The 12,543-nt window shown below is 46.0% G+C and overlaps 1 protein-coding gene and 1 non-coding gene across 2 annotated transcripts in view; both read left to right on the top strand.

Moving 5' to 3' along the window:
* LOC137302074 (zona pellucida sperm-binding protein 3-like) overlaps positions 1–12,543 on the top strand; it is a 243,342-nt gene that overhangs the window by 132,905 nt on the left and 97,894 nt on the right. The gene's annotated exons all lie outside the window — the stretch shown is intronic.
* trnah-gug (transfer RNA histidin (anticodon GUG)) lies at positions 4,658–4,729 on the top strand. Its single transcript has one exon. It is a non-coding gene; the product is annotated as a tRNA-His (tRNA).

Below are 12,543 nucleotides of genomic sequence, written 5' to 3'. Positions count from 1 at the left end.
CACAGGATGAGGAGGGATAGTTTCCCACGGTCACACAGGATGAGGAGGGATAGTTTCCCACGGTCACACAGGATGAGGAGGGATCGTTTCCCACAGTCACACAGGATGAGGAGGGATCGTTTCCCACAGTCACACAGGACGAGGAGGTTTCGTTTCCCACAGTCACACAGGATGAGGAGGGATCGTTTCCCACAGTCACACAGGATGAGGAGGGATAGTTTCCCACAGTCACACAGGATGAGGAGGGATAGAGTCATAGAGTCATAGAGTTATACAGCATGGATAGAGGCCCTTCGGCCCATCGTGTCCGCGCCGGCCATCAGCCCTGTCTACTCTAATCCCATATTCCAGCATTTGGTCCGTAGCCTTGTATGCTATGGCATTTCAAGTGCTCATCCAAATGCTTCTTGAATGTTGTGAGGGTTCCTGCCTCCACAACCCTTTCAGGCAGTGAGTTCCAGACTCCAACCACCCTCTGGGTGAAAAAGTTCTTTCTCAAATCCCCTCTAAACGTCCCGCCTTTTACCTTGAATCTATGTCCCCTTGTTATAGAACCCTCAACGAAGGGAAAAAGCTCCTTAGTATCCATCCTATCTGTGCCCCTCATAATTTTGTACACCTCAAACATGTCCCCCCTCAGCCTCCTCTGCTCCAAGGAAAACAAACCCAATCTTCCCAGTCTCTCTTCATAGCTGAAGCGCTCCAGCCCTGGTAACATCCTGGTGAATCTCCTCTGCACCCTCTCCAAAGCGATCACATCCTTCCTGTAGTGTGGCGACCAGAACTGCACACAGTACCCCAGCTGTGGCCTAACCAGTGTTTTATACAGCTCCATCATAACCTCCTTGCTCTTATATTCTATGCCTCGGCTAATAAAGGCAAGTATCCCATATGCCTTCTTTACCACCTTATCTACCTGTTCCGCCGCCTTCAGGGATCTGTGAACTTGCACACCAAGATCCCTCTGACCCTCTGTCTTGCCTTGGGTCCTCCCATTCATTGTGTATTCCCTTGCCTTGTTAGTCCCTCCAAAGTGCATCACCTCGCACTTTTCCGGGTTAAATTCCATTTGCCACTGTTCCGCCCATCTGCCCAACCCATCTATATCGTCCTGCAGACTGAGGCTATCCTCCTCGCTATTTACCACCCTACCAATTTTTGTATCATCAGCGAACTTACTGATCATACCTTTTACATTCATATCCAAGTCATTAATGTAGACCACAAACAGCAAGGGACCCAGCACCGATCCCTATGGTACCCCACTGGCCACAGGCTTCCAGTCACAAAAACAACCTTCGACCATCACCCTCTGCCTTCTGCCACTAAGCCAGTTTTGTATCCAAAGTGCCAAGGCACCCTGGATTCCATGGGCTCGTACCTTCTTGACCAGTCTCCTGTGGGGGACTTTATCGAAGGCCTTACTGAAATCCATGTATACCACATCCACTGCGTTACCCTCATCCACACGCCTAGTCACCCCCTCAAAAAATTCAATCAAATTAGTCAGACATGATCTTCCCTTGACAAAGCCATGTTGACTATCCCTGATTTATCCTTGCTTCTCCAAGTGGAGACTAATTTTGTCCTTCAGAATTTTTTCCAATAATTTTCCTACCACTGATGTTAGGCTCACTGGCCTGTAGTTCCCCGGTTTTTCCCTACTCCCCTTCTTGAATAATGGCACTACATTAGCGGTTCTCCATTCCTCTGGCACATCCCCTGTGGCCAGAGAGGTTCTGAATATATGTGTCAGAGCCCCCGCAATCTCCTCCTTTGCCTCACACAGTAGCCTGGGATACATTTCGTCCGGGCCTGGGGATTTATCCATTTTTAGGCCCGCCTTTGTCCGGGGTTTAATTCCCCGACTGGGGGGAAGCATTTTAAGACGCCAACTTTTAATTTTATGTCTTCGGCTGTCTTCTTCTTACAAAACTACAGAGAAAAATAGAACAGAAAAAAAATAAACAGGTGATTGTCACTATCAGAATATGATTGAACGGAGACGGGTTGGGGGCTGGATGCACGCTGTGTTACCGAGCGATCACTCATTGCGATTTTAACTGAGCAGTGGTTAAGGTGATAAATTTTAAATCCATCGTTAGATTTGCACCTTCACCGAGTTTAAAATGGGTTCCTCAGTGATATAAATAAACCGATAACAACCCCGAAACCCCAGCGGGTATATTTTTTCCAATACTGAGTGACGGTCTCAATTTCCATTGAAATTTTCAATCAGCAAATCCCAGCGGTCGTTATGAGTTTGACAAATTAATTTATGAACTTGACTGTTTCCTGGAAATGATCAAAATGGGGTTTTCCTTACCCATACAGATATATAAATAAACACATTCGGTCATTTCGCCAATGACAGTTGGATAAATAAATAAATCGCAGTATCTGTGGAGAGATACTCGCTTTCCCGGGGTGTCATTGTGCACTTTGATTGATACTTCACGTTATTCACATCTTACACTCGCAACACCTCAGGACTTTGCAGATTTGAGCAGAGTTCAGCGAGCAATGCAAAATTCATCCACCGTGGCTTCGGATTGGACCGAGGCCCAGGACTTCTGGATGAATACAAGGAAGGAACCAACACATCAAACGGTAAATGTAATAATGGCGCGGATGGGATAAAAACCATGCGTGCAGAGCACAATGGATTAGGAATCCATCACCTCAACCACTCGGTCACCTCGTCGCATGAACATTGCTCAGAAAGTCCATTTATTTTATTCGTTCAATGGAAAATCCTCGACTCAAAGGTCAAAAAGCAAGAAAGCCGCATTTCAATCATTAGATAGCAAATTATGAGGAAACACTATCAACTGGTAGCTTGGCCGAGCGGTCTAAGGCGCTGGATTAAAACTCTAGTCTCTGAAGAGATATGGGTTCCGATCCCACCGCTGCCAGAATTTAAAGTGCTTAATACTTTAACCACATCACCAAACATCCTTCTTTTCCAACCAGCACCATGTGCGACATTGCTGTTGTTCGGGCACGACTGCCACAGCTGATGTGCGTCGCCGTGTCGTATCGTGGTCCGCACTCTGCGTTGTGGTCGCAGGAATCCGAGTTACAGTACAGTTTTGTTTACCGCTTTTGTCCTCTGCCACATTTGTGAATAGAATGCAGCAAGAAATCAATCTTTAGCGCATGAAAGAAATTTTTTTTTGTTGCTGGTGAAAACCTATCCATTCCTTCAAATCCCAGCACTCTCACATGCCTGGACTTGATGTTCCACAGTTCAAAACGGTCTGTTCTCCAGGCTTTTTCTTCCTTCCATAATCAATAGGCCGGCTTTCCTTTCCTCCTTCCATTTCAGGGACACTTTCCTACGGCATTGCCGACTCTAACATTCACTTTCACGATCTTATTTGTTCTGCTACGACCGCTGTTTCTATCCCATTCTCACAGTTTTTCTTTCTCCGTCGCGTCTGTTCTGACGATGCCACTTTCCACAACACTACTTCTGATATGTCTTCCTTTTTCCTCAACAGAGGATTCCCCTCCACTGCAGTTGACTTGGCCTCGACTGTGTCCGTCCTATTTCCTGCACTTCTGTCCTTATCAATTCCACTCCCTCCCAGAACCACGGTAGGTCCCCTTGTCCTTACCTTCCACCCCACCAGCCTCCACATTCAACGTATCATCCTCCGCCACTTCCACCATCACCACAAACATCTTCCCCTCCCCTCCCCTTTCAGCATTCCGAAGGGACCGCTCCCTCCAGGAAACCCTGGTCCACTCTTCCATCACCCCCAACACTCGCTCTCCTCCCCTCGGCACCTTCCCATGCGAGTGCAGGAGATGCAACACCTGATCTTTCATCTCCTCCCTTCCCACCTTCCAGGGTCCCAAACATTCCTTCCAGGTGAAACAGCGATTTATTTGTAATAGCTTTGCTGAACACCTCCGCTCAGTCCACAAGCGTGACCCTGAGCTTCCGGTCGCTTGCCATTTTAATTCCCCGTCCCACTCCCACTCTGACCTCTCTGTCCTCGGCCTCTTACTCCGTTCCAATGAAGCTCAACATAAGCTCGAGAAACAGCACCTCATCTTTCGATCAGGCTCTTTACAACCTTCTGAACTCAACATTGATTTCAATAACTTCAGATCATAAACACTGATCACATTTTTTCGGACAGCGAGTGCTGATTGTGGTTCAAATGTTGCCATTTACAGCTCCTCTGGACCAATCTTTTGTTTCTTTACTTGTCCCATTACCACCCTCCTTGCCTTGCACCATCATTCCTTTTGTTATTTAATCACTCCTGCCCTTCACCCTATCAGAGACCTTCCCTTTTGTTCTTTCCTCCCCTCCCCTTCCTCACCCATCCCTTTTCCTGACGCTGGACTTGCTTAAAAACTGTTTAATCTTCAACTTTTTCCATTTCTGACCAAGGGTCATCGACCTGAAAAGTTAACTCTGTTTCTCTCTCCACAGACGCTGCCTGACTTGCTGATTATTTACAGCATTTTCTGGTTTTATTTCAAATTTCCAGCATCGGCAGTATTTTGCTTCTAATATCTCCTTCTGTGGCTCGGGGTCAAATTTTGTTTAAAATCTCCTGTGAAGCGCCTTGGGACGTTTCGCTACGTTAATGGTGCTATTTAAATAGTTCGGGCAGAGTCTCACCCACTGACATGTGGTGCCGTGATCGTATAGTGGTTAGTACTCTGCGTTGTGGCTGCAGCAACCTCGGTTCGAATCCGAGTCACGGCATAGTGTACGCTGCTTCTTTTGTTCTCTCCCACGCTTGCGAATATAATGCAACAATATATCAATATTTAATACATGAGAAAAACATTTTTTGTTGGTGGCGAAAACCTATTTATTCCATCAAATCCCAGCACTCTCACATGCCTGTACTTGATGTTCCACAGTTCAAACCCGCCTCTTCTCCCAGCTTTTTCTTCCTTCCACAGTCAATAGGCCGCCTTTACTTTCCTCCTCCCATTTCATGGACACTTTCCTGCGGCATTGCCGACTCTAACATTCACTTTCACGATCTCACGCCTTTAAGTTTGTTCTGCTCCGACCGCTGTTTCTATTGGGCACATGTCCCATTCGCACCAATGTTCATTTGTGCCGTGAAACCAGTCGATACATTTCGATCTGCGTGACCGCTCGACAGACAAACACGACGAAAGCAGGGCTGGTCTCTGGAAAGACAGCCGCCCGATTGTTCACGGAATTTACTCGGGGAATCTTGTGATCCAGGGGATGGTAAGTGAAGAACTGGTTTTTGTTTTGATGCTTGTTGGCTCTTTTCTCTCAGCAGTTGAGTTGCGTGAGCGACGGGCAGCGCTGCAGAGCTGTGAATGGCGGTTGAAAGGTGCACATTTGGCAAGTTGGGGCGGTGCAGTAAGATCGGAAGTGTTCCGCCTTGATCTTAATAGTTCTATTGAAGCGTGCGATTGAATCGAGCAGAGGATAAATGTAAAGAGCGCCTGTGGGGAAAAAGGAGCGATTGCAGGCCATGAGCGGAAGGTCTTTCAAATTCTCATGGCGCAGGACGCTGTGTGCGGAAATGGCAGATTTTAAAGCGCGTGTGTCGGAAAGTAAAGTGTGATCTTGTGTGTGAGAAGAGCACAAGAAACTTGTGCTTGTAGCTGCGCCCTTGAGGCAAGTTGCAGGTTGTCAGGAAAACTGCGATAGTGAAAGCTCAAAAATAAACCCAGAAACCGCTGGCAACACTCAGCAGGTCAGGTAGTATCTGTGGGGAGATTCTCAAGTATTTATCCAATTCTCCTTTTAAAGTTACGATTGAATCGAGCTCCACCATCCTTTAAGGCAGTGCGTTCCAGATCATAACAATTCGCTGTGTCAAAAAAATCTCCTTATTTCCCTTCTAGTTCTTTTGCCAATTATCTTAAATCTGCGTCCGTTGGTTGCCGACCCTCCCGCCAGTGGGTGAAGTTTCTCCTTATTTACTCGATCAAAACCCCTCTTAATTTTGAACACGTGGATTACTTCTACCCTTAACCTTCATTGCTCGAAGCAGAACAATCCCAGGTTCTCGAGTCTCTCCACACAACTAAACCCCATCCCTGGTATAATTCTGGGAAATCTCCTCTCCATCCTCTCCAAGACCTTGACATCGTTAATAAATTATCGTGCCCAGAATTGGACACAATACTTCAGATGAGGCTTGAACAATGATTGAAAACGTTTAACATCACTTCCTTGCTTTTGTACTCGATTTCTCTATTATTCAGCCAAGGAAACATATGCTGTTTTAACGGCTTGAACAAATCGTGCTGCCACATTCAAAGGTGTTGATGAAAATTACCAGGAACACATTGAGTCAGCTCACTCGGCTCAGGCCCGGGACTGAGCCTCGGCTTTTCTTGCTCCGTGGCTCAGTCGCACACCTCGTGAGATCAGCTCACTCAGTACAGGCTGGAGATGCTGCCTGACCTGCTGAGTGTTTCCCGCATTTTCTGTTTTTATTATTAATATAACCTGAGCTCCTTCGAGCGTTAGTTGGTCGATTCACTGATAAAGCTGGGAATTGAGGGGACGCTGGTTCATGGCGAACCCCAGCTCTGAATCCCCCCCGGCAGAGAGTTCAAGGAATGTTCAATATGAATGAGATTCACCGAAAGTCTCAGAAAATCTCTCCTTGATGGTCGGTCTCATTATCCTGAAGTGAGGAATGAGCGGGAGGGGCAATTCCACCCGGGATTATATTTTATTACAAGAGGATGACCCAAAGGCCAGTTTGATGTGGGGCTGAAATCGCTCAGTTGGGAGAGCGTTAGACTGAAGATCGAAAGATCCCGGGTTTCAGCAGTTTTGGGTTATTTTGTTTCTTCTTCTTTGGGCCGATTCTCGAACATTTATTTGCACTGACATTTTTACCCGACACTGAACGGTTGGGGATGGAATAGAGAGACATCAAGGATGTCTGTATGTAGCTTTTATTTCTCTATTTCCTTCTGCCTTTCTCTCTGGAGTTTGTCTCTCTCGGTGCCCGATGAACATTTGATTTGATGCATTTGTCCTAAACTGATGCCTTTTCCACATCTCAGGGCGGTCAGACACGCTCTGTCTGTCTGTTACTGCTTGTGACCATTAACGGGAACAGGCCGCGAGTTAAACATTTATCAGCAAACCGCCAGAGAGATAACACAGCGGGAATAAAACACATTGCCTCACATTGTTAGACACCGAGTGACACAGATTGTAATGTGTGTCAGTAAACAGACCCGGAAAACAGAGTCCGAGAAAGGAAAGAAATAGAGAGATAGAAAAGAGTGATAAAAAGAAAGAAAACCCTTTCTCCACCCCAACAACAACAACAACTTTCATTTATATCGCGCCTTTAACGGAGTAAAACGTCCCAAGGCGCTTCACAGGAGCGATTATCAAACAAAATGTGACACGGAGCCACATAAGGAGATATTGGGACAGGTGAGGTAGGTTTTAAGTGACTTAAGGGAGGAGAGAGAGGTAGCGAGGCGGGGAGGTTCAGGGAGGGAAATCCAGAGGTTTGGGCTCAGTCGGTTGAAGGCACGGCCGCCAATGGTGGAGCGATGAAAATCGTGGATGCGCAAGAGGCCTGAATTGGAGGAGCTCAGAGATCTCGGAGGGTTGTCGGGGTGGAGGCGGTTACAGAGATAGGGAGGGGCGAGGTCATGGAGGGATTTGAACACGAAGATGAGAATTTAAAATTTGAGATGTTGGTGGACTGGGAGCCAATGTCGGTCAGCGAGCAGAGGGGTTCTCCTCCTGAACGGTGGTTTGAATGTTTGGGGGGCGGGGCTGTGATAAATATCTCGATTTAATATAATGATCCCACTTTTCAACTACCCCGAATTATTGCAATGCTGACCTGGAACAATCTAGAACATACCGCAAAACAAGACATTAAGTTCAATGGTCACTTTAGCAAGGAGTTTAAAAGATTCTTCTACGAAGGAGAAGGCTCAAGAAACGGACTGTGAACATTTCATGATGGCCTATTTATTTGTGGCCAGAGAGAGGGATGGAGTCGGTGACTCGGGAACGGAGTTTGTGCGAATATTTAGTTGGAGGAATGTATTTCTCATCCATTACTGGATGTTGAAAAAGCAGTGTGAGAAATCAGAGACAGTGGAGGGGTCGAGACAGGTGGTGAGGTCGAGGTGGGTGTTGTCAGCGTACATGTAGAACCTGACATTATGTTTTCGGATGATATCGCAAGAGGCAGCATGTGGATGAGAAATAGGTGGGGGTCAAGGATAGATCCTTAGAGAACTCCAGAGGTAATGGTGCAGGAACGGGAAGAGAAGCCATTCCGTTTGATTCCCTGGCTACGATTGGAGAGATAGGAATGGAACCAGACGAGCTCAGTTCCACCCAGCTGGAAGACGGAGGAGAGACACTGGAGGAGGATGGTGTGGTCAACCGTGTCAAAGGCTGCAGACAGGTCGAGAAGGATGAGGAGGGATAGTTCACCACGGTCACAGTCACAGAGGATGTAAATTGTGACTTTGATTAGGGCCGTTTCAGTATTGTGGCAGGGGCGGAAAACTGATTGGAGGGATTCAAACATGGAATTGCGGTTGAAATGGGCACGGGTTTGGGAGGCGACAACACGTTCAAGGACTTTGGAGAGGAAAGGGAGGTTGGAGATGGGCATTATCGACCTGGATCTGTACTTTCATGGAATATATATTTGAAACGCGAGGTCTCTCTGTTCATTCACAGCGTCTGTGCCGTTCTATTGAGTGTGCACTTCCAGTCCTTGTTTTTCCTCATAAAATATATTATCTCATAATTTCCACATTAAATTCAACTTATCAACTGTCTGCACCTTCTATTAACTTGTCTATAGTAGAATTACATAGAATTTACAGCACAGAAACGGTCCATTCTGCCTAAATGTTCCATGACTGTGTTCATGCTCCACATTCCCACCCTTCTTCACCGCACCCTGTCAACATATCCTCTATTCCTTTCTCCCTCATGTGTTTGTCGAGCTTTCCCTAAATGCATCAATGCTAGTATCCTCAACTATTCCTTGTGGTACCGAGTTCCACATTCTAAGAACATAAGAAATAGGAACAGGAGGAGGCCATGCGGCCCCTCGAGCCTGCTCCACCATTCACTCAGATCATGGCTGATCTTCGATCTCAACTCCACTTTCCCGCCCGATCCACATGTCCCTTGATTCCCTTACAGTCCAAAAATCTATCGATCTCAGACTTGAATACACTCAATATCCACAGCCCTCTGGGATAGAGAATTCCAAAGATTCACAACCCTCTGAATGAAGAAAGTCGTCCTCACCTCAGTCCTAAATGATTGACCCTTTACCCTGAGACTAAGACCCCTTGTTGTGGATTCCACAGCCGGGGGAAACAGCCTCTCATCATCTACCCTGTCGATCCGTCTCGGAATTTTTCATGTTTCAATGAGATCACCTCTCATTCTTCTGAACTCCAGCGAGTATAGGCCCATTCTACGCAATCTCCACTCATAGGACAACCCTCTCATCCCAGGAATTAATCTAGTGAACCTTCATTGCACCGCAACTAAGGCATGTATGTCCTTTCTTAGATAAGGAAAACAAAGCTGCACACAATGCCCCAGGTGTGGTCTCACCAAAGCCCTGTATAATTGCAACAAGACTTCCTTACTCTTGTACTCCAACCCCCTTGCAATAAAGGCCAACATACCATTTGCCTTCCTAATTGCTTGCTGTACCTGCATGTTAACTTCTTGTATTTCATGTACAAGGCAGCAAAATGAACATCAACATGGAAACATGGATAATTTATGGCACAGATGGAGGCCATTCAGGCCATCATGTCTCTACAGGTCGTAAAAGAGCCACCCCGCCTAATCCCACTTTCCAGCACTTGGTCCGTAGCCCTTTAGGTTATGGCAATTCAAGTGCATATCCAAGTACTTTTTAAATGTGATGATGGTTTCTGCCTCTACCATCCTTTCAGGAAGTGAGTTCCAGAACCCCACCACCCTCTGAGTGAATTTTGTTTTCCTCAGCTCATCTCTAATCCTCCGACCAATCCCCTGCTAAATGGGCCCTCTGCTAAGGGAAATAGGTCCTTCCTGTCCATTCTATCCAGGCCCCTCATAATTTTATACACCTCAATTAAACCACACCTCAGGCTCCTCTGTTCCAAAGAAAACAACCCCAGCCTGTCCAATCTTTCCCCATAGCTAAAATTCTCCAGTCCTGACAACATCCTCATAAATCTCCTTTGTACCCTCTCAAGTGCAATCACATCTTTGCTGTAATGTGGTGACCACAACTGTGCACAGCACTCAAGCTGTGGCCTAACTAGTGTTTCATACAGTTCTAGCATAACTTCCCTGCTCTAATATTCTATGCCTCGGCTAATAAAGGAAAGTATTCCGTATGACTCCTTAACCAACTTATCTACCTGTCCTGCTACCTTCAGGGATCAGTGGACACACACTCCAAGGTCTCTCTCTCCCTCCACACCTCTCAGTATTCTCCCATTTATTGTGTATTCCCTTGCCTTGTTTGACCTCCCCAAATGCATTACCTCACACGTTTCTGGATTGAATTCCATTTGCCACTTGTCTGCCCACCTGACCAGTCCACTGATATCTTTCTGCATTCTACTGCTTTCGTCCTCACTATTAACCACACGGCCAATGTTTGTATCATCTGCCAACTTCTTAATCATGCCCGCTACATTTAAGTCTAAATCATTAATATATACCACAAAAAGCAAGGGACCTAGTACTGAACCCCGTGAACCCCAATGGAAACAGCCTTCCAGTCACAATCCGTCAACCATGACCCTTTGCTTCCTGCCACTCAGCGAATTTTGAATCCAATTTGTCACTTTCCCCTGGATCCCATGGGCTTTTATTTTTTTGACCAGTCTGCCATGTGGGACCTTGTCAAAAGCCTTGCTAAAATCCATGTACACTACATCAAACGCATGACCCTCATCAACCCTCCTTGTCACCTCCACAAAAAATTCAATTAAGTCAGTCAGACAAAACCTTCGCTTAACAAATCCATGTTGACTGTCCTTGATTAATCCGTGCCTTTCTAAATGAAGGTTCATGCTGTCCCTCAGAATTGATTCCAATAATTTGCCCACCACCGAGGTTAGACTGACTGGCCTGTATTTACTGGGTCTGTCCTTTTCTCCATTATTAAAGAACGGCCAACTTTAGCAGTCCTCCAATCCTCCGACACCATGCCTGTAGCCAGGGACGATTGGAAAATGATGGTCAGAACCTCCCTTATTTCCTCCCTTGCTTCTTTCAACAGCCTGGGATACATTTCATCCGAGCCTGGCAATTTATCTACTTTCAAAGATGCTAAACCCCTTAATACTTCCTCTCTCATTATGTTTATCCCATCCAATATTTCACATTCCTCCTCCTTATCTACAATCTCTGCATCGTCCCCCTCTTTTGCGAAGACAGACGCAAAATATTCATTGAGAACCATTCCCACGTCTTCCACCTCCACGAATAGGTTATCTTTTTGGCCTCTAATAGGCCCTACTCTTTCCTTAGTTATCCTCTTGCTCTTTATGTATTTATAAAATATTTTGGGTTTTCCTTAATTTTACTTGCCAGTATTTTTTCATGCCCTCTCTTTGCTTTCCAAATTTCCTTTTTAATTTCACCAACATTTAATTATTTCTCACCATTTAAAACATATTCTGTTCTTTTATTCTTCCCATCAAAGTGAATAACCTCACATTTCCACACATTGTACTCCATCTGCCGCCTTCTTGCCCACTCACTTAACCTGTCTATATCCCTTTGCAGACACGTTGTGTCCTCCTCACAGTTTACTTTCCCATCTTGCTTTGTATCGTCAGCAAACTTGGACACATTGCACTCGGTCCCTCCATCCAAGTCGTTAATACAGATTGAAAATAGCTGACACCCAAAAACGGCCGGCATTGCTCTCTGTTCAGTTAAGAGGAACTTCCCTGCTTTGAAATTCGTCCCAGCCTTGTTGAGGTGCAACACGTCCATCTTGTGCAGGTCTTTAATATTAATCAATACACAATGAGGCCCTGGGAAAGCGAATATCTCTCCACAGATGTTGCCTGATCTGTTGAGTGTTGCCAGCAGTTTCTGGGTTTATTTTCGAGCTTTCACGATAGCAGTTTTCCTGACAATCTGCAACTTGCCTCAAGGGCGCAGCTTCAAGAACAACTTTCTTGGGCTCTTCTCACACACAAGATCGCACTTTACTTTCCGACACACGCGCTTTAAAATCTGCCGTTTCCACAAACAGCGTCCTGTGCCACGAGAATTTGAAAGACCTTCCGCTCATGGCCTGCAATCGCTCCTTTTTCATCACAGGCGCTCTTTACATTTGTCCTCTACTCGATTCAATCACAAATTTCAACAGAACTATTAAGATCAAGGCGGAACACTTCCGATCTTACTGCACCGCCCCAACTTGCCAAATGTGCACCTTTCAAACGCCATTCGCAGCTCTGCAGCGCTGCCCGTCACTCACGCAACTCAACTGCTGAGAGAAAAGAGCCAACAAGCATCAAAACAATAACCAGTTCTTC

The sequence above is a fragment of the Heptranchias perlo genome, chromosome 35 (assembly GCF_035084215.1).
Source record: "Heptranchias perlo isolate sHepPer1 chromosome 35, sHepPer1.hap1, whole genome shotgun sequence".
Classification (NCBI taxonomy): domain Eukaryota; kingdom Metazoa; phylum Chordata; class Chondrichthyes; order Hexanchiformes; family Hexanchidae; genus Heptranchias; species Heptranchias perlo.
The sequence above is the reverse complement of the archived record's forward strand: the minus strand, read 5'-3'. Positions and strand labels throughout refer to the sequence as shown.